At 39.6% G+C, this 22,440-nt stretch overlaps 1 protein-coding gene across 4 annotated transcripts in view; it reads left to right on the forward strand.

The window, feature by feature from the left end:
* Positions 1 to 359: 359 nt before the first annotated feature.
* NRF1 (nuclear respiratory factor 1) overlaps positions 360 to 22,440 on the forward strand; it is a 123,925-nt gene continuing 101,844 nt past the window's right edge. For 2 of the 4 annotated variants that reach the window (XM_070617691.1, XM_070617693.1), the window contains exon 1: positions 360 to 882. The gene's annotated coding sequence lies outside the window, so the exon portion shown is untranslated. The remainder of the gene's footprint in view (positions 883 to 22,440) is intronic. The other 2 variants (XM_070617692.1, XM_070617689.1) reach the window with 2 other exon arrangements.

Raw genomic sequence — 22,440 nt, forward strand, 5'->3', positions numbered from 1 at the left:
GCAGGTAGTCTCCCGATCACGATTTAAAAAACAAAGAACAACAAAAACGACCTCTCCTGTGTCTCTAACATTAGTTTTTCTGCTATCCACCCCTCCTGACTTCTCAGGCACCTGCTTGGGGGTCCCTATTGCTTGACTCCCTCCACTCACTGTATAAGCTCAAAGAGAGCGAGGACTTCCGTCTTCCTAAGAGGTGCATCTCCAGCGCGCCCAGAACAATATTTGGCACAGAAAGGGCCCTCTAGACATGTTCAGAGAACGCATGAAGGAGCGAAAAAATTAATATATTGCTTTGTACAAAAACTTTTGCTTTTAAATACCTGGGCAGAGTTTGAAATAGGGAAGCAAAGGTCATTCCAGAGAGAGGGTGAGGACGCGACTGGCAAGGCGCGGCTGCGGAAAGCGCCGGGAAGCCCCTTTCCGACCGCCGAGGCGTATTCCGGAGGTCCCGATTCCCCGGGCTGGGGGGCGAGAAGCATTACCATTTCCAGATTAGCAACCATCTTGGGCAGCCCTGCGCCACTTCTCCGGGGCGTCCGCATTTGACTAGTTCAGCTGCTTTCGTGATTCCGGCCCCACCCAAAGCTTTGAAGCGAAAAGCGAAGCGAGGATGTCGCGGGGGGCAGCAGGGACCCCGACCCAGAGAGCCCTCCCGCCCAGCCCCGCCGAGGCAGCGCCGACCTCCCCATCATGGCGGCCGCCGGGCGGGGAAGCCAGCCGTGCGTCGCGTGCGTGCCTCCTCTCCCTCCCCTCCCCCTCCTCGGCGGCGGCGGCGGCAGAGGCGGCAGCGCTCGCCATTGCCGCTGGTGGCAGGAGGCTGCGAGGAGCCGGCGCGGTCGCAGTCTCCACGGCGCAGGCCCACGGTAGCGCAGCCGCTCTGAGGTGAGTGCCCTACCGCGCAATCTCCAGCTATTTCAGCCCCGGCGCAGCCGCAACACGCCGCCCGCCCGCCGGCCGGCCGGCCCGCCCCGCAGCCGGCACCCTGCCGCCCCCGGCTCCGGGCCTGGGCCCCCACCGGACTCGGCCCGCCTCGGGCGGGGGGCCCTGGCCCGGCCCAGTCAAACCGCCACCCCGAGGATGCGCAGGCCGCACTAGGCCCCAGGCGTCCTGGCGGGCTCGGGAGGGAGGCGCTGCCCTCCTGAGAGCCCCAGGGTTCCGGCCTCCCCCGCCGCCTGAGGCTCTCGGGGCCGCGGCCTCCTCTCCGCCGTGGAACCCCGGGCCCGGCCTGCCCACGGGCTCGGGAGCGGGAGGCCCGGGAGAACGCGCCGGGCCCGGGAGCGGGAGGTGGGCGGGCTGCGCGGGACCGGAGCCGCGGCTCCCTGCTCGCCCCCTCGGCCTTTCCCGGGTCTGGTCTGCGGGCGGCGCGGCGCGGCGCGGCGGGCAGGGCCGGGGCGCGGGAGCCGCTGTCTCCTGCGGGAGAGGAGGCTGGCTCTTTGGGCGACCTCCGAAGCTTCCCTCCCGCCGGGGTGGCGTGGGCTTGTTACCCAGGTAGACTGGGGGACGCTGGAATATGGCGCGTTGCCCACCTTCTTGCAAGTTAGGAGGCGGCCCGGACCGTAGCGGCGGCAGTTCGAGGAGGAGGGCGCAAAGTCCTTTTGTACGCAGAAATAAGGAGCGACATTGTGTTTTCTTCCCCAGCTGAGATGCTGCCCGTGGAGGGGCCTCGGTTCTTCTGTGCCTGGGGTGATGGTCCACTGGGAGAGGGGGAGTGGCGCGACCCTCGGAAGGAACCGAACCTATGCCACTGTGAAGACAGGGGCTCTAGATGGCCTTGTGCATGGGTATTACCCCCTTCCCCGGCCTTTTGGGGAACTCAAGGGTTTGCCCCTGCATGTTATCCACTTTATTGTACGATAATGTCCACTGCCTCTCTCACCTGTTGTGTCGTTGCTGCTGGTCCCAGAGTTTCTGCAGTGCATCTGACTGTGCCCATCAGAACTTGAAGTTGTTTTAAAATCTTAATATTTTTAGGGCTTCAAATGTTATCTGCTCCAGCCAGATGGAGGAGCTATTGCCTGGTCTCCATCCCTTCTTTTCACGCGTTAGATTAGAATATATTAATTGCTTACTTTAAAGCTTGTTGCAGTTATGCTTAATTCTTCCTGTGGTCGGAGCAAAATTCACGTTTTCTTAAGTGTGTAGAGACAGCGTATTGGGAAACTCTTCAGGTGAAAGATGGTGTTAGTGAGCCTGTCAGTTTAGACAGCTCTTGGCAGGAGAATGGGTATGCACATGTCACGTCTTTTGTTCCAGTGCATCACCTGTGCTCATGGTGATCCTTTTCTCGTTTCATCTAGACCCAGCCTTTTAAAAAAATTCCTTTTTCTTTGGCCTTGAACAGTAAGTTATTTGGTTGTTCCTCACTCAAGGGAAGAGGGGAACGGGAGTCTTGGAGATGCTGGTGTTTCGGTTTTTTTTTTTTTTTTTTTTTTAAATTCAGTAGAAGCCTGACTCCCTAGAACTGTGTTTGAAAGTTCTTGATGTGTTATCCTGTATGGTAGTGAAAATATGGCTAGTTCTGCCTGCACATCTTAGTGTAATTTCCTTATTTTATGAGCATGAAAGCAAACATATAGTTGTCATATGTACTGTAGCATACTTATTCTTAACTCGGGTCCTAAATTGTGTGCAGAATGTTTTGTGAGACTTTTATTTTTCTTCTGACAGGAGTTAGATGTAGCTTTCAACAGAATCCATCAGGTTAAGGGTTACTGTTTCCTATCTTTGAAGTCCTTTGATTTCATCTGGCATGGGTTCCCCCTCCACCCATCTCAAATGCAACATATATGAGGGAAAATGACTTTTTGCGTAGTAGTCAGTGGTCATATTCTCATTTAGCGCAAAAAAAAAGAAAGTTTCTTATCCCTGAACCAGGACTTTCGTAGAAATAGTTATTTTACTAGGACTTTCATAGAAATAGTTATTTTACTAGGTTTTAAGGAAGTTTAGCTCCTGGATTTAGGAAAGTAACTCTAGGGATAAGAGATAATGAGAGCCCATGTCCAGATATAGAAGGGATTAGAAGAGAAAGGATTTTGTGTTTCCCTCCCAATTTTTGTATATAACAATGGAACCCCAAATTATGGGTTTTTTGTTTTATTAAATCACAATTATGCATCAATCTCTAATTTTGTTAAGGACCTGAAAACCAACTTCCCATGATTTAAATACCGGAATTTGCATCGCCTATATGCTGTAGGTTCAAGCAAACCCAGACCCTGGGTTATCTTTAAGAAGTATTTTATGTGAAATAATCACAGATGGGTGACTTTTAAGGGAAATTTAAGCTCCTTGTGGTCTGGGATTAAATTTTTTATACCTTTTCTCTTATATATAATAAGGCATTCAGTAACTGTTGGAGAATAATAATAATGAATAGTGATTGTTGAAATTAAAATTTTTTTCACAATTTTACAAATTTTGAAAAGGCATGCTGATTTTTTGGTTTTGGAAGGCCTGTAAACTGTCAGCCTTTAGAAGTATAACCTCCAGTTCTCTGGAGAACAGGAAGTTATTGCATACATTTAGCTACTGTCAGATATCTTTAGGCAAGCACCGTGCTTCATGCTGCAGCGGGCTTGTTCATCCATTCAGTGCCACTGTGAAGAGTTGGAGAGTAAAGGGAAGCTCTGTGGGCTCTTGAGTCTCAGAAGGGTCTACTCTAACCTCAAGAGTTTCAGTGTAATCTCTGGGGCTGTAATTAGTCCAGGAAATTCGATATTTGGATTTAGATGTGTGTGACTGTGTGATGCCTATTAATACATTTATAAATAGTATTTGGAAAATCAATCTTAGAAATAAATACCAATCTTTGGTTTTGTAAAAAACATTTCAGATGTTTTATACTAAAGAACATTTTCTCTCTGTTCTTTCCTTGAGAGCTAAAGCTTGTGTCTTCCGCTTACCCAAATATAATTTTCCATGAATGCTTAGTAAAACAGCAATGAGAAAGAAAGCCACTTAAGTTTATTTTAGAAACATTTTATTTAGACCAAGTCCAATCAGTGTCTTTTGAGGCTCTGGATACATGTTAATTTTTGTGTATTATGTATCATATAATTCTTTCTTTATTAACTAAGGGGTGGATTATCTACTTTCTTGGCTTTTCAGTTAGCACTTTTATCCATCAGTATTCTACTAAGGTGAACAGGCTGAAGAGAAATAGTAAAGGAGGTGAAACAAATCAATTTCAGGTGTTTCCAGAAGATTACAACCATATTGAGCTTTTGGAAACTTTTAATCCTGGAGCAACAAGAATGCTTTGTCTGAAGTTATTTTGATGTAATATGGACAAAACTTAGGAAAGAAAAGAATTTTTGATTGCTCAAGGAAAATAAGTAGATTATGTATACCTTGGAATGTATATTTTTTCTGAAGTGCATTTCAGAATTAGGCTGATGTGTTTTTGACCCCACTCAATGCAGTTTAGTTACCGAAGCTTCAAAAAGATTTCATCGTGTCTGTGTGTTGTTTTTTCCCCTTTTCGTCATGTGGCCTTTTGGCCTAAAATGTGAGCACTTATTTGAACTGAAGAAAAATCAGAAATACAACTCTGTAGAGATGTTCTAGTATATTTAGAAAAGACAACGAGGGCACAGTTAAGGCAGGTGTACCACATCTGTGACCCCTTAAGGCCAATCTGTATTGTATCACCAACAACAGTCACTTAGACAATAAGCTGACCATAAGGAATCTTTTCTAGAATCCCAGACTTGGTAGCCTGCCTTATCCAACTGCTACTGAGCTATCAGATAATTTCTTGAGGAAGTCATGTCTAATAAGGGAGGAGTGTGTGTGTGTGTTGGGGGAGAGTAAATGATATTGGTAAAAGAATCCAGTTTTTTTTTTTAAAGATTTTATTTTTTTTCCTTTTTCTCCCCAAAGCCCCCCAGTACATAGTTGTATATTCTTCGTTGTGGGTCCTTCTAGTTGTGGCATGTGGGACGCTGCCTCAGTGTGGTTTGATGAGCAGTGCCATGTCCGTGCCCAGGATTCGAACCAACGAAACACTGGGCCGCCTGCAGCGGAGCGCGGGAACTTAACCACTCGGCCACGGGGCCAGCCCCAAAAGAATCTAGTTTTATAGATTGGGATGCTCACTGGAATTTTGGAAGTGTAGTATTTTTCAAAGAAGCTAAAAGAGCTACTTGTGTATGGATCATCATTTTGATGATTTAGACTATCTGCTATTTATAGTGTATTGTTTAGTATATAAGCATAGTACTTAGATTAATTCATGCATGCTGATTTCTGTGGTTACAAATGTGAAAAGTTTGACAGTTTAAGTGGACATTTTCTTGAGAACTCTTAAATGGTGCCTGTTGGATAAACTATGCCAAGCCTTTTACAAAATCATCATGAAGAATGAGCTTTGTATGTATAAACGTTAAGACCATTTTAAAAACCGAGCTTGTATTTTACTCTTGGTAATTGTAAAGTCTTTGCTTTTTAGGACTTGGAGTGTCTGTTTTGCTGCTGCTACTGAATGCTAATGTGGTTAGGCTGGCAGCTAAACCTACAAAGAACAAGAGGAAGTGAGGAAATGTCCCTTGAAACATTGCTTAAAGCTAAGCCATGGACTGAAAATGGGGAGGTAGGGACTAGAGAACTTAATTCTTGTTGGATATTCAAGAGGATGAGGCATACCCTCCATTGAGAATTACCTTAGATGTGTCCTTACTTTGGAGTGTTGCCATTCATTCACCAGACATTGATTAAAGATGTACTATATTCCAGGTGTGTGCTAGGTGCTAGAGTAACAAATAAACCATGGGCCTTGTCTGTAGGGGAGAAAGATAAGGGCTCAGTTAACTATAATACAACTTGTTGAGAATCAAGACAGAGTAAAGAAAGTGGTATGCAATTATAGAGGGAGGGAAGAATTCCTTGTTGGGAGGGGGTGAGTGATGCAGGGAAAATAGGTGAGGTTAGGAAAGACTTCTTGTAGGGGGTATTTAAGGAGGACTTTGAAGGGTAGTAGCTGTTTTTTTACTCTTAGAGAAGAAGAGGCTAGAGGAAGGGCATTGATAGTCTGATTTGAGAAATAGCAAGTAGATTTGCTGTACTTGGAGGATAGTGGAAAATGTAGCTGATGAGACTGTGACCTGACTGGGAAGAGCTTGGAGGAAGATTATATGGCTAATGGATGATGATGCCTTAAAGATAGGGAGTGTATAGGAAGAACAGAATTTGAGCAGGAGGTAATAGGGGATGATTCTAGATGTGGGAATCAATATGTGTCAAATAGGTTAGGTATCTGAAGATTGGGCTAGAGCTCAAGGGGAAGTGGAGATCAGTTAAGAGATTTGTATTCATTAGCATAATGTCGTATAGAAACTGCAAAAGAGAATAATATCAGGAGTGAGGAGAAGACTAAGGGCAACCTTGGGTAGCATCTACATCTGAGAGTCCAGTGGAAGAAGAGGGGCCTCTCAGGAAAGTTGAAAAAGAGTGGCTAAAGAGATAAGATAAGTGGTAGAGGATTGAAGAAGCTGAGGATAGGGATTAAGGGAATTTTAACAGAATTTAGCAATGTGAAATACTACAGAGAGCTCATTAGGGTAAAAACTGGATTTGCTGGGGCCGGCCCGGTGGCACAGCAGTTAATTGTGCATGTTCGGCTTCGGCAGCTCGGGGTTTGACGGTTCGGATCCCGGGTGCGGACATGGCACCACTTGGCACGCCGTGCTGTGGTGGGCGTCCCATATATAAAATGGAGGAAGATGGGCACGGATGTTAGCTCAGGGCCAGTCTTCCTCAGCAAAAAGAGGAGGATTAGCAGCAGATATTAGCTCAGTGCTAATCTTCCTCAAAATCCACCCCCAACAACCAAAAAAAAACCTGGATTTGGCAATTAAGAGATAAAAAGAAAATTTCTGAATGTGTTTATGTGTGTGTATGTATATATATTGTTTTGCCAGGAATCATGATAAACACAATAGGTTTCTAAAGCATTATTGAATATAGGGGTAGGGCCTATGTAAAACTCAATTTAATGGAAGACCCATGCTTAGAAATAGGGCCTGTTACTCCCCTTCTCTCATGGGAATTACAGCTCAAAAGCTTTGGGAGGTGACTTAAATTCTGATAACTGGAGTTTATGTATTTGAGTATATAGTATATCATATCTGAGTTTATAGTCTCTTAAAATGCAAATTCCTCTTAAAAGATTTTGAGGTTTTATGATCGTTACATGTTAAGTGCAGTGTTTTTTACCTGGGTTTTGTAGTTCTGGGGTTCATGAATATGTTTTGCCTGTGTGACTCTGAACCTCTTGAAATTGTATGCAGAATTGTGTGCATATGCCTATGTGTTTTTTCTGGGGAGAGGGTCCATAACTTTTATGAGATTCTCAAAGGTTTCTTGACACACAGAAAAGTCAAGAGCCTTGTCAGTAATTTTAATGATTAAGTCAACTGTTCATGGTGTTAATTGGCTGAAATCAGTTATCTTGACTGACTGGGATAGATTAAGGGAAAGAAATTTTGAGTGGGTGTCTCAGGTGAGGAATTTTGGGAAGATATGCGGCATCTCTAGGAGACGGGAGTAGGAACACCAGAAGGAAGGTGGGAGGCATGCCAAAGCAAAGCTTAACCCATTTCAGAGTTTTGCCGAAGTCTTCTGGATTCCTTGGTTTTTTATACTCCAGGATTCACACTAGTAGACGACTGTTCATGCACTGTATACAGTAGGCTTTGTGGGGGGATCAAATTATTATTGTTTTAAAGAGAAAGTGAGTTGAAAGAAAGCTAAATGGTTCATAGATTGCACTGAAAAATTCATTTTTAAGTTGGGAGTTATACTTTGGAAAATTTCTAAAATGCACAAATCTTTCAATCAAATGATCTGGGGCAAGATATTTCTTCTCTCCTTACTTTTCCTTACTTAAATTTTCATGAAATGAAAGCACCATTGGTCTATTTTATATGGTCTTTCTGAAATATGACAATTATGGAATGCTTTGAGGTCTCAGATGAGTTAATGTGAACAATTGCTAGTGTTCACATTTCTTAACTGATTAATAAAATTTAGAAATTTAAGCAAATTATTTAATAATGCTCCATACTAGAACTTACTTGGTTCCCAAGATCTTTCATTCTGAAATTTTAGATAATTGGTCATTTTTGCTTTTTTCCCTCTAAGCTTTGGATCTTTGAAATTAGAGTAGGAGACAGTTTTGTCAGGTAGGGCCTAGATTCTAGGGCAATGGTCTCCAACTTTTGTTATCTTTCCAAGTAAAATTTTGAACACACATTTCTGAATCACATTTATTTACAAATGATGTTCCTATGCTATTGTACTAATACATTTATGTGCATATATGTAGAAGGTAGAAATTTTAAAAGGATGAGATAAAGATGAAATAAACAGTATTTTTTAATGTCTTGCTAATTGAGTTAATGGTGGTTCAGTAACTTACTTTGAGTTTCATTAGCTTGTTTTTATAAATATATTTGCTCATAATGTATGATATTTTTTCTATAATTAATGCCAGTTGGCAGTATTTTATAGGATACCCTGTAAAAGTATTGGTAAATACAAGAATGACAAGAATAAATATATTACTTAATCTTACAGAAAACTTGTGTTATGTACTTTGTAATTAGCTTGTATTTGTGGATTATCCTTACATTCGCTAAATCTACAAAGAAGATCCCTAAATAGAACTGGAGTATTTTCTTTGCTTACTTTTTTTGGTCCTTTGTCTTTCATCAAACAATTATGACATAAAATTCTTAGTAATAGATCTTCCATATAAAAATAACCTACAAATTAAAGAACCAGCCAAGGTTTGCTAAATAAAAACACCGTCATAGAACGTCTCTTCGCTGAAAACTGGCTTCAGGTACTAAGTCTAAAGAAGAAATAATTCTGGTATCACCAGTTATGTGACTGGGTGTTAAAATTTTTGTCTTCCTTAGTTTTTGGCTCTATATTTTAAGTTTTTTTCATTGAAAATATATTTTTTATGGTGAAAAATGTTAGAAAGAAAACAACCCCCCCCAAATCGATTATCTTTGGTTTATAAGCATATAGGTGATTTTCATTTTCTTTCTTGAAGCTTTCATTATTTTTCAGATTGTCTTTAATGAAAATGCATCAACTTTTATAACCAGAAAACATAAACATAAATATGAATAATTATGGCCTAGGGACTCACTATCAGATTTTGGGCGTGCTAAGTCATGTATCCTCACTGGGCCTTTTTCCCCACTTGAAAAATGAAGAGGACAGAAATGATATTTAAAGTTTCTTCTAAATAAAAATTCTTTCTAAAATTAGTTCTGAGTCTGTTATGACATGTTAAACAATAAATATGAATTTTCTTCTTAAAGTAAAAATGTATGTATATGCGTTCATGGTAGAAAAGCAAAAAGTTAAAAATAGTTGTAATCTATCATATATAGATAATTAACACTATTTTAATATGTATGGTTTTAGATATTCCTAAGTATATATGTAGTATGTGTGTGCACACACATACTACATATACATACTGTATATGATTATATGAAATAATACTGTGCATACTGTCTTGAACCAAAAATATCTAAGGATATTGGATTTATCTATTTCTACCCTGAAACATTCTTAATGAGGCGGTTATAAATCCATTTGTTTTAATGAAATTAAAAGATATTTAAAAGTTTCCCTCCAAATAAAAATTTACCCAGGAAGTGCTTACTGTCTGTTTCATGCTCTGTGTGGTTTTGCTGAGGTAAGGGTCTGGAGTAAGGGCGGAAGGGCCTGCCTGTGAAAGCTTACTTAGTGAAGAATGAGAGCTAAATCCTGGGTTAACCTCACATTCCTTCACATATTAACTTGCTTCTTCTCCACTCTGCTCTCATACTTCCCTGAGCTAAGATTCCTATTTGCAGGATAGTTACTGAAGTGAACAAGTTTGTCTCGATATACGATTGGTCTTCTGTTTTACCCGGGGACCTTCTGAGTTGTTATATTCCCATCAAGAGCAAGTTAGATATTAGAAGTAGCAATAGTGTAATACAGAGGTGTTAAAAATGCCTGTTGTTTTAGCATTAACTAGGAGGAGTTCAAAAGATTTTATATACATAAAATATAAATATTTTTATTTGCAAATATAAAATGTTATGTAATCTAATTCATGCTCTCCCTCAATGAAGTATGTGATATATGTGTGTATATATATATATAAAATTCTAATTTTATGTAAAGAATAACTGGATCTTCCTCTGAGTTGACTTCCTTAAAGATTTTATACAGTGGATTCTCTTTAGAGTTAGTAATCTAATCCAATTTTCCTGCCTACTCATTTATTTGGTAGCTGGTTTGTTGTTTTTTATACAAAATGGAAAGCAAACCTAGGGTAAATACTTCATTAGTTACTGCAATTAATATCTAAAGTAATTTAGTCACTTCTCATCTTAGTATAAAGCCTGTGGAGATGTCTGTCAGAAGAAAAAAGTGTGTTTATTCTCTTCCCTTCCAATATGAAGACTGGGATCTTTTCTAGGAGAAAAACGTTATCATTTATACTTGACAATTAAGATGCTTAAATCAGTATTTTACAGACATAGGGAGAAGTGGAGAATTTGGGAATAAAAAGTGCAAACTTTTTGCTTGCGTTTGTCTTCAGTTTTCGTGTCTGAAAGGTGTGAGAGCAGTAGCTAATTCTATCTTGAGAATCCATCAAGGTAGATTGTTTTCGTTTGAAAGAAATCTATTTTGTAGCTAAATGAGTGGTATATATCCAATGCCATTTAAATAGGTAATCTTCAATTAGTATTAATTTAGGGCTATTGGTACAGTAGTGATTCTTATCTTTTAGGCTAGCATGATTTTGAAATTATCCTTTTTTTAAGAATAATGATTATTTTATAACAATAACTATTTTCCCTTAAAAAGTTTGTGCAGCTGTTCCATGTAAATCTGCCTACTCATTTGGCCTGCCAATAGTTTCAGAACTCTATATCCAGTGGCCTAATTGACATTTCTTGGATGCTTCAGATGTACTTCATCCCAAAGTGAAATTCCCTTCTCAAACTTGGCCCTGTTCCACTCTTGCTTACCTCAGTGAAGGGTACCAGCGTTTCATCCAGTTTCTTAGAACTGAAACCTTGGTCTTTCCATATCATCAAATCCTGTTTATTTAACTTTCCAAATAAACTCCACTTGTCCTCTTCATTTCTACCATCCCCACTTTTGTCTGAGTTGCTTTTGTTTCTTTTCTGGACTGGTGCTGTAACCTGTAACTGGTCTACCTGCATTCAGTCTAGCTGAGCACTGGTCCATTCTCATTGCAGGCAGAATTAATTGATCTGTTGTAAATACACAAGTTTCATCACGTCCTCCGTTGAATTTAGGATGAAGATAAAGCTTCTTAATGTGGCCGTACCAACAATGTAGGTAGGCCATATCTAAATCCCTAGATCCTTCAGCTTTCTTGGAAAGGTAGTGGGTTATGCTGGAAAGATAGTTTGGGGGCTGTATTAGTTTGTTAGGGCTATCATAACAAATTACCGTAAACTTGGTGCCTTGAAACAACACAAATTTATTCTCTCATAGTTCTGTAGGCCAAAAATCAGGAATGAGGTGTTGAAGAGCCACAGTGCTGTGGAGGCTCTAAGGAAGCATCTGTTCTTTGCCTCTTCCAGCTTTTGTGGTTGCTTGCATCCCTTGCCTTGTAGCTAACATCGCTCCATTCTCTGCCTCTGTGGGCACATTCTTTCCTACCCTTCTGTCTATATAATCTCTCTTGGCCTCACTCTTACAAGGATACTTGTTATTGGATTTAGGACCAACCTGGGTAATCCAGGATGATCTCCTCATCTCAAAATCCTTAACTTAGTTACATCTGAAAGAGCTTTTTTTCCCAATAGGGTAACATTTGCAGGTTTCAGGAATTAGGATGTGGACATATCTTTTTGGGAGCCACCATTCAACCCACTACAGGGGCTCTGGGTTTAAGTTCTGATAATGTCACCTACGAGCTTTGCAACCTTGAGCATGTTACTTACTTAACGTTTCTGAGTCTGAATCTCCTTAATTTTAAAATAAAGATATGGGGGCCGGCCCCGTCCTTGGCCGAGTGGTTAAATTCTTGCGCTCCGCTTTGGCAGCCCAGGGTTTCGCTGGTTCAAATCCTGGGCGCGGGCATGGCATCGTTCATCAGGCCATGCTGAGGAGACGTCCCACATGCCACAACTAGAATATACAACTATGTACTGGGGGGATTTGGGGAGAAAAAGCAGGAAAAAAAAAAGATTGGCAACAGTTGTTAGCTCAGGTGCCAATCTGAAAATAAATAAATAAATAAAAATTAAACAAGGATAATAATGCCTGTATGATTGATATGTGAAGATTTAAGGAAAATTCAGGTGAAGTACTTGACACATTGGTAGCTAACTCATTTTAAATGTTGCCTTCCACGTACAAACTACTCTGACCTTACTGCACTTTGTCAGGGTCCCTAGATATCATGTGTGGCGTAGAGTCCAGCATGAACTGTGGGACTGGTCAGGGAAGTACAAACTACAGTGAGTCCAATTTCTGTTTGCTGGGCGGTGTATAGCCACTCTGATTAACGTAGTAGCAGAAGTTTGAATTAGGTTTATTTGTAACCACATCATAAGATTGGCTCATTAAACTTAGAATTGATTAAAACCTCCAGGTCTTTTTCATTGGTGTAACTATTAAACCTCTATTGTGTTTAGATCCAAGTGCACATTGTCAAGTATTAACATTTTATTACAAGTGTTACATTATCAAGTCATAGTGCCTCCTGCATAATAGGAACTAAATTATGCTGAATTTAATGTTGCTGCATGGTTTAAAGGAATCTTTAAATTTAACCTACTTTGGTGCTATTCAGAGAGTATTTCTTAAATGCTGTGGTGAGTATAAAAAGGAAAAGAGTTACCATTGAAGTAGCAATGTGTCAGTTATATTGGGCAGATGGATGGCATCACTAGATAACTCCTGCACATAATCAGTGGCTGACTGCCTCCAGGTTGATGGACACCTTGCTTTTGATGCTTCTGTCAGGTATATGAGATGTGTGTCCATTGCTTATTTAACAAATATACTTTTAATGATTTCCATATTATTGTCATACTGATATTATTTGCATTTGAGATAAAAGATGATGTAGAAATATGTTTTAAAAATATTTATTTTTGAATAAGTATTACAGGCAAATGGTTAAAAGATCAAACAACATAAGAGGAATTCAGTGAAAAATGAAAAATTTCTTTCCCATAGTTTCTCTGTCAAGAAACAACCAGCACTACTGGTTTCTTGAGTATCCATCAGGGTAGGCTAAGCCAAAGTGTGTGTGTTTGTGTCTCCCTTTCAAAAAACACGAATGATTGCTTATATGCATGTGGTCCTCTAGAAAGTGCTTTCCACCACCCCCGCCCCCCCCCACCCCCCCGCCAATGACATGTTTTGTATTCTGATCCTCAGCACCAGTGTGGGATTTCTAGTTTTTTTGCGCTATTGTTGAGAGGCAGGGAACCAAATTCCATAGCTTCCTTTACCATTTTGATTGTGTGGGATGCATTTCCAAGAGAGTTGTATATTATATAGTCTTTTGTGAAGGAATTCTCTTTGTAGGCTAAGTTTATACCAGAGAAGTAAGACCAGTTTTAATTCAGGATGTTATTTAGAAAACAAGTAAAGAAAAACCCATCAATTCAAATTGGTTTAACACATTATCATGGTATTGCTTGAGCCCTTTTCATGCTTGCTAAATGAATTACTCATTTTGATTATATTGACAACAGGGCTAAATAAATTATTCCAAGAGACTGGTAGATAGCATAGGTCTAGTTGAGGAAGAGCTGGAATGTCCAAGAATAGGAGGGCTGTGGCAGTCATTACATTCTACCTTGGGTTATTTGGTTTTTTCCCCCTCTCTCTCATTACACTGTAAGCCAGAAGTTCTTAGTCTTTGGTCTCAGGACCCTTTTGTATTCTTAAAAATTATTGAGGACTCGAGTTTTTGTTTATGTGGGTTATGATTTTTGATATTTACTGTATTGGAAATTAAAGCAGAAATTTTAAAAATGCTTATTAATTTTAAAATAACAGTATACCTACTACACGTTAAAATAAGTGAAATATTTTTTTTTTTTTAAAGATTTTATTTTTTTTTTCCTTTTTCTCCCCAAAGCCCCCCAGTACATAGTTGTATATTCTTCGTTGTGGGTCCTTCTAGTTGTAGCATGTGGGATGCTGCCTCAGCGTGGTTTGATGAGCAGTGCCATGTCCGTGCCCAGGATTCGAACCAACGAAACACTGGGCCGCCTGCAGCGGAGCGCACAGACTTAACCACTCGGCCACGGGGCCAGCCCCTAAAATAAGTGAAATATTTTGATTAAAAATAACTATATTTTCCAAAACAAAAAACAACAGTGAAAAGAATGGTGGTGTTTTACAGTTTTTGCAAATTTCCTTCATGTCTGGCTTGATAGAAGACAGCTAGATTCTCATATCTGCTTTTGCACTCAACCTGCTGCAGTACGTTGCTTTGATTAAAGTATAGGAAGATCTGGTCTCACACCAAATATGTAGTTAGAAAAGGGAAGAGTATTTTAAGAGCCTTTTGAGATTATTGTGGATATTCTTCTTTGATATTACACCAAAACTCAGCAGTATTAATTTCTTAAAGGTGAGTTGCAACGTGGAATCTGAAACCATAACTGTACTTTGTTACATTGAAATCTATTGGTTTAACATGTACGTTGAATGGATCTTTTAACATGTGCATCATCTTGTAACGTCATACGTTGGTCATTTGGAAAATATTGGTTTACTGAGTTATGCAGATCTTCCATGTGTTGACACAAAAATCGCATTCATTAGCACTCCCACTGATCTCATCAGAAAAGGCTTTTCAGTAATGGGAAGCTATCAAGCTCACTGTGGCAGATAGAAGTTTTCCAAAATTCTAATTATCACTTGAAATAACAATTTTTACCATTGGCAACAAATACTGTCAGTTGTTTTCCTTGAAGTGACAGGCTCACTTTGTTAATTTTTAAGAAAATATCTATCAGTTACCCAGGTCTCAATAACCAGATAGTTTGTCTGTCAGCCGCTCTCTCAAGTGAAGATGGTGTTCCTTCGGGTAAAGTGGCTAAATCACTTTGTAACTCAAAACATGGTACATGTGCTTTTTAAAACAGCCATCACACTTCTGAATGCAGAAGTGCTTTATGCATAGTTTCCACTTGGTTACACAGAATAGTAAAAGGACATGAACTCGAGATGAATATTTAATGAAGTTAATAATTCTTGCTCTTTCCTCAACACATTCTTAAATAAAATTGACTTTTTTTTTTACTTTTACTGTAAGTATGGGAAGGTGAAGAATATAATTACTGCTAGTACACTTTGGTGCCATTGCCTTAAATTGTGCTAAGGTGCTAGTAGTTTTACCCTACCATTGCTTTTGCATCGTAAGTTCAAATATAAGCACAATGAAAAAAGGCATATAATCTCTTTGTTATGAAGATAGTTTTGACCTCATGGATCCCTTGAAAAAGTCTCAGGGAACCCAGGGTTCCATGGCTCACTTTGAGAATTACTTCTGTAAGCCATTTGAGGGTTAAACTAATCCCCCTACTTTTTGGGTCCTTAATCCTCTAGATGTCCTCCTTCAATTTCTGGTCCAAGATTTTACATAGAAAAGGTGCTCAAAGAATTTCTTTTGGTGAATGTGATATAATGACATTTTAACAGGACAAAACTTGGTGAGTGAAATTATGTAGCTGCCTACATCTATCTAGGCAGTCTTGATTAGGGAGCTTTTCCACAGACATTTGTGGGAATGGGGTGAACAAATGGAATGTGGATGATAATACAGTCAGTAAGTGCAAATGATGAAAATGATGAAAAAAAGAATTAAATATAGGGTGACATTGAAATTAGAACTGACTGGTTTCAGAAATGCACAGGAAAAGGATATAAGTATAGTGCCAACAATTTCAGCCTTGTTAGGTTTCTTTCTTTCTTTTTGGCTGAGCAAGATTCACCCTGAGCTACCATCTGCTGCCAATCTTCCTCTTTTTGTATGTGAGCCACCACCACAGCATGGCCACTGACAGAGGAGTGGTGTAGGTCTATGCCTGGGAACCACACATGGGCCACTGAAGCAGAGTGCGAAGGGGCTGGCCCCTTGTTAGGTTTCTGTTAACAAGTCCTCTACTTTTTTTTTTTTTAAAGATTTTATTTTTTTCCTTTTTCTCCCCAAAGCCCCCTGGTACATAGTTGTATGTTCTTTGTTGTGGGTCCTTCTAGTTGTGGCATGTGGGACGCTGCCTCAGCGTGGTTTGATGAGCAGTGCCATGTCCGCGCCCAGGATTCGAACCGACGAAACACTGGGCCGCCTGCAGCGGAGTGCGTGAACTTAACCACTCGGGCCATGGGGCCAGCCCCTGAGTCCTCTACTTTTGGGGTCCTTAAATTTTGTAGTGGTCTAAGAGAGGATCCTCAAGTAAAATGATTCTGATCTGAAAAGCAAGCATCTCGTTTAAATTTCAATAGGCCACTGCTTGTGCTTGATCTATTGAAGTCTTTCCAAAAAGGGTTATGGAAGGTGAATGTTAAAAACAAATCACTTTGGGGGCCAGCCTGGTGGTGCAGTGGTTTAAGTGCACACATTCCGCTTTGGCAGCCTGGGGTTCGCCAGTTCACATCCTGGGTGCAGACATGGCACCGCTTGGCATGCCACGCTGTGGTAGGTGTCCCACATGTAAGGTAGAGGAAGATGGGCCTGGATGTTGGCTCAGGGCCAGTCTTCCTCAGCGAAAGGAGGATTGGCAGCAGTTAGCTCAGGGCTAATCTTCCTCAAAAACAAACAAATAAAAAAAACCAAATCACTTTTTATGAAAAATAGTGAATAAAAGTCCTCTGTTCGTATAAACTGCAGATCTAGGTAGATAGTTTAGATTGAGTAATCTCCCCATTTAAGGAAACCTGTCCTATGAATACCCTAGTGTGCTTATGGACTATTCTTCTCTGGTTTTGGGCAGGGAACTGGGTCATAAGATGGTGTGATATATGCTCTTCTTTTAATGTGGAAGCCTCAATCCATCTATCTATGTTTTGATAATCTCAAAATTTGCTAAAGAGTACTACTCCTCCTTTTGTTTTTAGGTGTTTTGTTTGTTATAGTCTATTTCTAATTCAGGGCTAGGGTGTAGGAATGGGCAGTAAAATTCAAGGCGGAAATCGGAAGGAACAGTACTAGTTCTACACCATCTAGGTCTTTCCCCATGCTCACCCCCAAGCCCCATCCCTACGTTTAAAAAAGACTACTTACTCCTATCTCAAGTAAATATTGTAAGAGATAAGGTATTTCTAAGCATCAAAACCACACAGTTTTTTGTTTCATGTTAAAAGTTACTGGATCTAGGAGCTGACTGGTGGCATAGTGGTTAAGTTTGTGCACTCTGCTTCAGCGGCCCGGGGTTCACCAGTTTGGATCCTGGGTATGGACCTGCACACCGCTTATGAAGCCATGCTGTGGCAGGCGTCCCACATATAAAGTAAAGGAAGATGAACACAGATGTTAGCTCAGGGCCAGTCTTCCTCAGCCTAAAAAGAAGAGGATTGGTGGCGGATGTTAGCTCAGGGCCAATCTTCCTCAAAAAAAAAAAAAAAAAAAAAAATTAACTGGATCTACTTTAAGGAGTTTCTTCAAACATCTTGTGAATTTACCTTTTATCCTTGAAGGTCATTGCTTCAAATTACGATGGATACTACTGAAAAGTTGGGTAGGATAGGCATTACCTAGACTTTGGTTATTATCATACCTATGTAACAATGTGAGAGGATACAGCCAGTGCAGGGGTTGTGTTACTATGTGATGTGAGCCACTTCTGTGTGCTTCTTGTTATAGGTGCCACGTTCTGGTTAGAAACCATTTTAAGTCACCAAGCTGGAAAATACCAGGCAGAAGTTAATCTTATTTTTATGACATCCCTAAAAGACTAAATACTGTTTTAAAACTGACCTAAGTAAAAAGTCTGCTTTCAACCAGAGTTTTAAGTGAAAATGTGAAACAAGGCCATATTCAAAATAATTTATGTGTTACATTTACTGGACAGATTTAATTTTGAGATCTATATGCAAGGCACAGATTGGAATGAGTGCTACAGATATTTTATGGAATGTAGATTTCAGATTATTTGCTTGTAAACAGACACATGGAAACCCACCTTCAGAACTCCTGCTTTAAATTTTCTAAAAATTTTCTCGTTTATAGAAGATACATTTATCTCTGTTATTCCTCTAGTACCATATCCCATTTAAATAATTTGAAGAGATTAGAGTTAAGTACTACTACTTTGGTATAACTTCTGTAGCTGTTGCCTTTTAAGATACTTCAGGCAGGAAAAAGGATATAGAACAATATAATGAATACCACGTACTTTCTGCCCGGCTTAAGAAATAAAATCACAGATAATGTTGAAGCCTTCTGGATGCTCCTTCCTCATCCTAGACTCCTCCCTTCCCAGCTATGACTGCTATTCTGAATTTGGTGTTTATCATTCCCCTGCATTTAAAAAAACTTTCCCTTCATGTGTTGTATTCATAGAAAAGATATTATTTTGTATGTTTTTAAACTTTATATGAGGTTAATCTTTCTTGGTACACGTAGTTATAGTTCACTCATTTTACATGCTGCATAATATTTGATTATTGGAGTGTGAAAGTAATATATGATCTTTATAGAGAGTTTTGAAAATAAAGTATAAAGATGAAAAATTTGTAGCCCTGGCATCCAGAGATGCCACAATCTTGGTTTTTTTCCTTTACTTCCTCCCTTCCCACTTAAGTTTATGTGTTTTTTTTTTTTTACTATATAACGGATACAGTTTTATGGATTACATGAAATTGCAAAATAGCCACATACAGGCTGTCATCCTGTTTTAGTTGATTCTTAGTTGAAAAAGGAAAGAAAATGAATGAATGAGCATTACATATCAGACATACACCTGGTCAATTTCCTGTCTATACCAAATATTGATGGCATATTTCTTAGTATAGAAAAACTGTATAAGTGGCATCTGGGAAGAGTTAGGTAGTATTGTTTAACGTGTTTTTAAACTTATATGAGAGTAAACGGTAATTTTTCTAGTAAACAAATTTACCAGATAAGAGATGCTTATCTCTTTAAACACTAAGTACAATTTTGGTTTTAACCATTTTTGATTAAAAAGTGAAAAAGATGAAATACTTAGGTGTACATTTAACAAAATATGTACAAGATTTTTATGAGGAAAACTAAAAAACTCTGATGAAAGAAATCAAAGAACTAAAATAGAGATATTCCATGTTTATGGATCAGAAGACTCAATATAGTCAAGATGTCAGTTCATTCTAACTTGATCTGTAGATTCAATGCAATCCCAATCAGAATCCTAGCACATTATCTTATGGATATTGACAAACTGATTCTAAAGTTAATATGGAGAACCAAAAGAGCCAGAATAACTAACACAATATTGAAGAAGAACAAAGTTGGAAGACTGTCACTACCTGACTTCAAGACTTACTATAAAGCTACAGTAATCAAGGCAGTGTGGTATTGGTGAAAGAATAAACAAATAATAGATCACCGGGGGGCCAGCTCTGTGGCCTAGTGGTTAAGTTTGATGCTTGGTGGCTTGGATTCGGTTCCCAGGTACGGACCTACACCACTCGTCAGTGGCCATGCTGTGGCGGCAACCCATATACAAAATAGAGGAAGACTGGGAGCTAGCCTGGTGGCATAGCGGTTAAGTTTGCATGCTCTGCTTCAGTGGCCTGGGGTTCACTGGTTTGGGTCCTGGGCATGGACCTGTGCACCGCTTATCAAGCCATGCTGTGGCAGGCGTCCCACATATAAAGTAGAGGAGGATGGGCATGGATGTTATCTCAAGGCCAGTCTTCCTCAGCAAAAAGAGGAGAATTGGCAGCGGATGTTAGCTCAGGCTAATCTTTCAAAAAAAAAAAAAGAGAGAGGAAGATTGGCACAGATGTTAGCTCAGGGTGAATCTTCCTCAAGCAAAAAGAGGAAGATTGGTAACAGATGTTAGCTCAGGGCAAATCTTCCTCAGCCAAAAAAAAGAAAAAAGATCAATGGAACAGAATAAAGAGCCCAGAAATAGACCCCCATAAATATAGTCAACTGATCTTTGACAAAGGAGCAAAGGCAATACAATGGAGCAAAGATGGTATTTTCAACAGATTTGGTATTGGAACAACTGGACATCCACATGCCAAAAAATGAATCTAGACACAGACTGTACACCCTTCACAAAACTTAGCTCAAAATGGATTGTAGACCTAAACATGAAACACAAAACTGTAAAACTCCTAGAAGATAACATAAGAAAAAACCTTGATGACCTTGGGTATGGCAATGACTTTTTAGATACGACACCAAAGGCATGATGCATGAAAGAAAGAATTGATAACTGGTACATCCATATGATGGAATATTATTTAGCACTAAAAAGAAATAAGCTGTTAAGCCATGAAAAGGCATGGAGGAACCTTAAATGCATATTACTAAGTGAAAGAAGCCAACCTGAAAAGCCCACGTATTGTATGAATCCAACTATGTGACATTCTGGAAAAGGCAAAATTATGGAGATTGTGAAAGGATCAGTGGTTGCCAGGGTTTGGGAGAAGGGAGTGAGGGAGCATGAGGGATTTGGGGGCAATGAAACCATTCTGTGTATATTGTAATGGAAGGTACGTTATAATAAACTTGTCAAATCTCATAAACTGTACAACATAAAGAGTGAACCCTAATGTAAACTATGGCCTTTAGTTAATATTGGTTCATCGATTGTAACAAATTTACCACACTAAAGCAAGCTGTTAATAGAATAGGGAGGGCCTGGAGAGGGGGTATATGGGAACTCACTGTACTTTCCACTCAGTTTTTCTGTAAACCTAAAACTGCTCTAAAAAAACATGTTAATGTAAAAAATACTTATGTCAAAAATCAACGTTCCTATAAGAAATCACGGTAAAGGTAGGGGACAGGGATTTTCAGGCACAGTCAGGAGCTTCTCCACACGAAATCACCATAGCCTATAGTTAGATGCTTCTGAATGGTTTTGTAGTTATATAATGTTATAGTTTACATGTGATATATATATATTTTATATTTTACATATAAATATATGTTCTTCAAATGTAGTTTATATATAATATGTACATAATTTGTAGTTAATAATAATTATACATTCAAATGTATTCAGCATAATATAAGATGCCTGCTGGTGGGGAGAGACTGAAGAAATTAGAGGGGTGGGTCAGCTTCATCTGATGAAGAGACATTGTTGCTGGGGAGCTTTCCCAACACTGCCACTGGTGAGAGAAATGCCAAGACTTTTGCTTTCTCATCTTAAATAATGATTTGGTGGAGCTTATGTTTGCCAGCAGTAGCCTATGGTGGCACTTGTCTCAAACTGTCTGTCATGCTCTTCCTGCTCCCTTCCCCCAGTGGCATGGTATACTAGTAAAGGTCTAACTAAAAAGCGCACATCAGTTCAAAGGCACTTAGGCCAAAAGACATCCCAATACAGTTCAGTAATCAGTGCTTTCCACAGTGACATCTAGTTGCCAAGAAAAGATAAAATTATAACACTTCCTAGTATTCTGGTTTAAATAGCAAATACTCATTGCAGGCTTTTTTTTCATTTTTTTTTCATTTTTTTTTCAGACTACTTTTTTAGAGCAGTTTTAGGTTTACAACAAAATTGAGAGGAATGTACAGAGGTTTCCTGTTTACCCACCCTGTCTCCACACATACATAGCCTCCTCCATTACCAGCTCTACCCACCAGAATGGTACATTTTTTACCAAGGATGAATCTACATTGACACATCATAATCACCCAAAGTCCCTAATTTATGTCAGGATTTACTCTTGGTGTTTTATATTTCTGTGGGTTTGGACAAATGTATGGTGATGTATATCCGTTATTATAATATCATACAGAGTATTTGCACTGCCCTAAAAATCCTCTGTGTTCTGCTTATTTACCCTGCCACCCCGACCCTCAGTCCTGGCAACCACTGATCTTTCTCTTGTCTCCATAGTTTTGTCTTTTCCAGGATGTCATAGTTGGAATCAAACAATATGTGGCCTTTTCAGATTGGCTTCTTTCACTTAGTAATATGCATTTTAGATTCTTTCATGACTTTTCATCGCTTGATAGCTCTTTTCTTTTTAGTGATGAATAGTATTCCATTATATGGATGTACCACAATTTGTTTATCCGTTCACCTATTGAAGAACATCTTGGTTGCTTCTAAGTTTTGGCAATTATGAATAAAGCTGCTGTAAACATTTGTGTGCAGGCTTTTGCGTGTACATAAGTTTTCAGTTCCTTTGGGTAAATACCGAGGAATGTAATTGTTGGATCACAGAGTAAGAGTATGTTTAGTTTTGTAA

The sequence above is a fragment of the Equus przewalskii genome, chromosome 4 (assembly GCF_037783145.1).
Source record: "Equus przewalskii isolate Varuska chromosome 4, EquPr2, whole genome shotgun sequence".
NCBI lineage: Eukaryota > Metazoa > Chordata > Mammalia > Perissodactyla > Equidae > Equus > Equus przewalskii.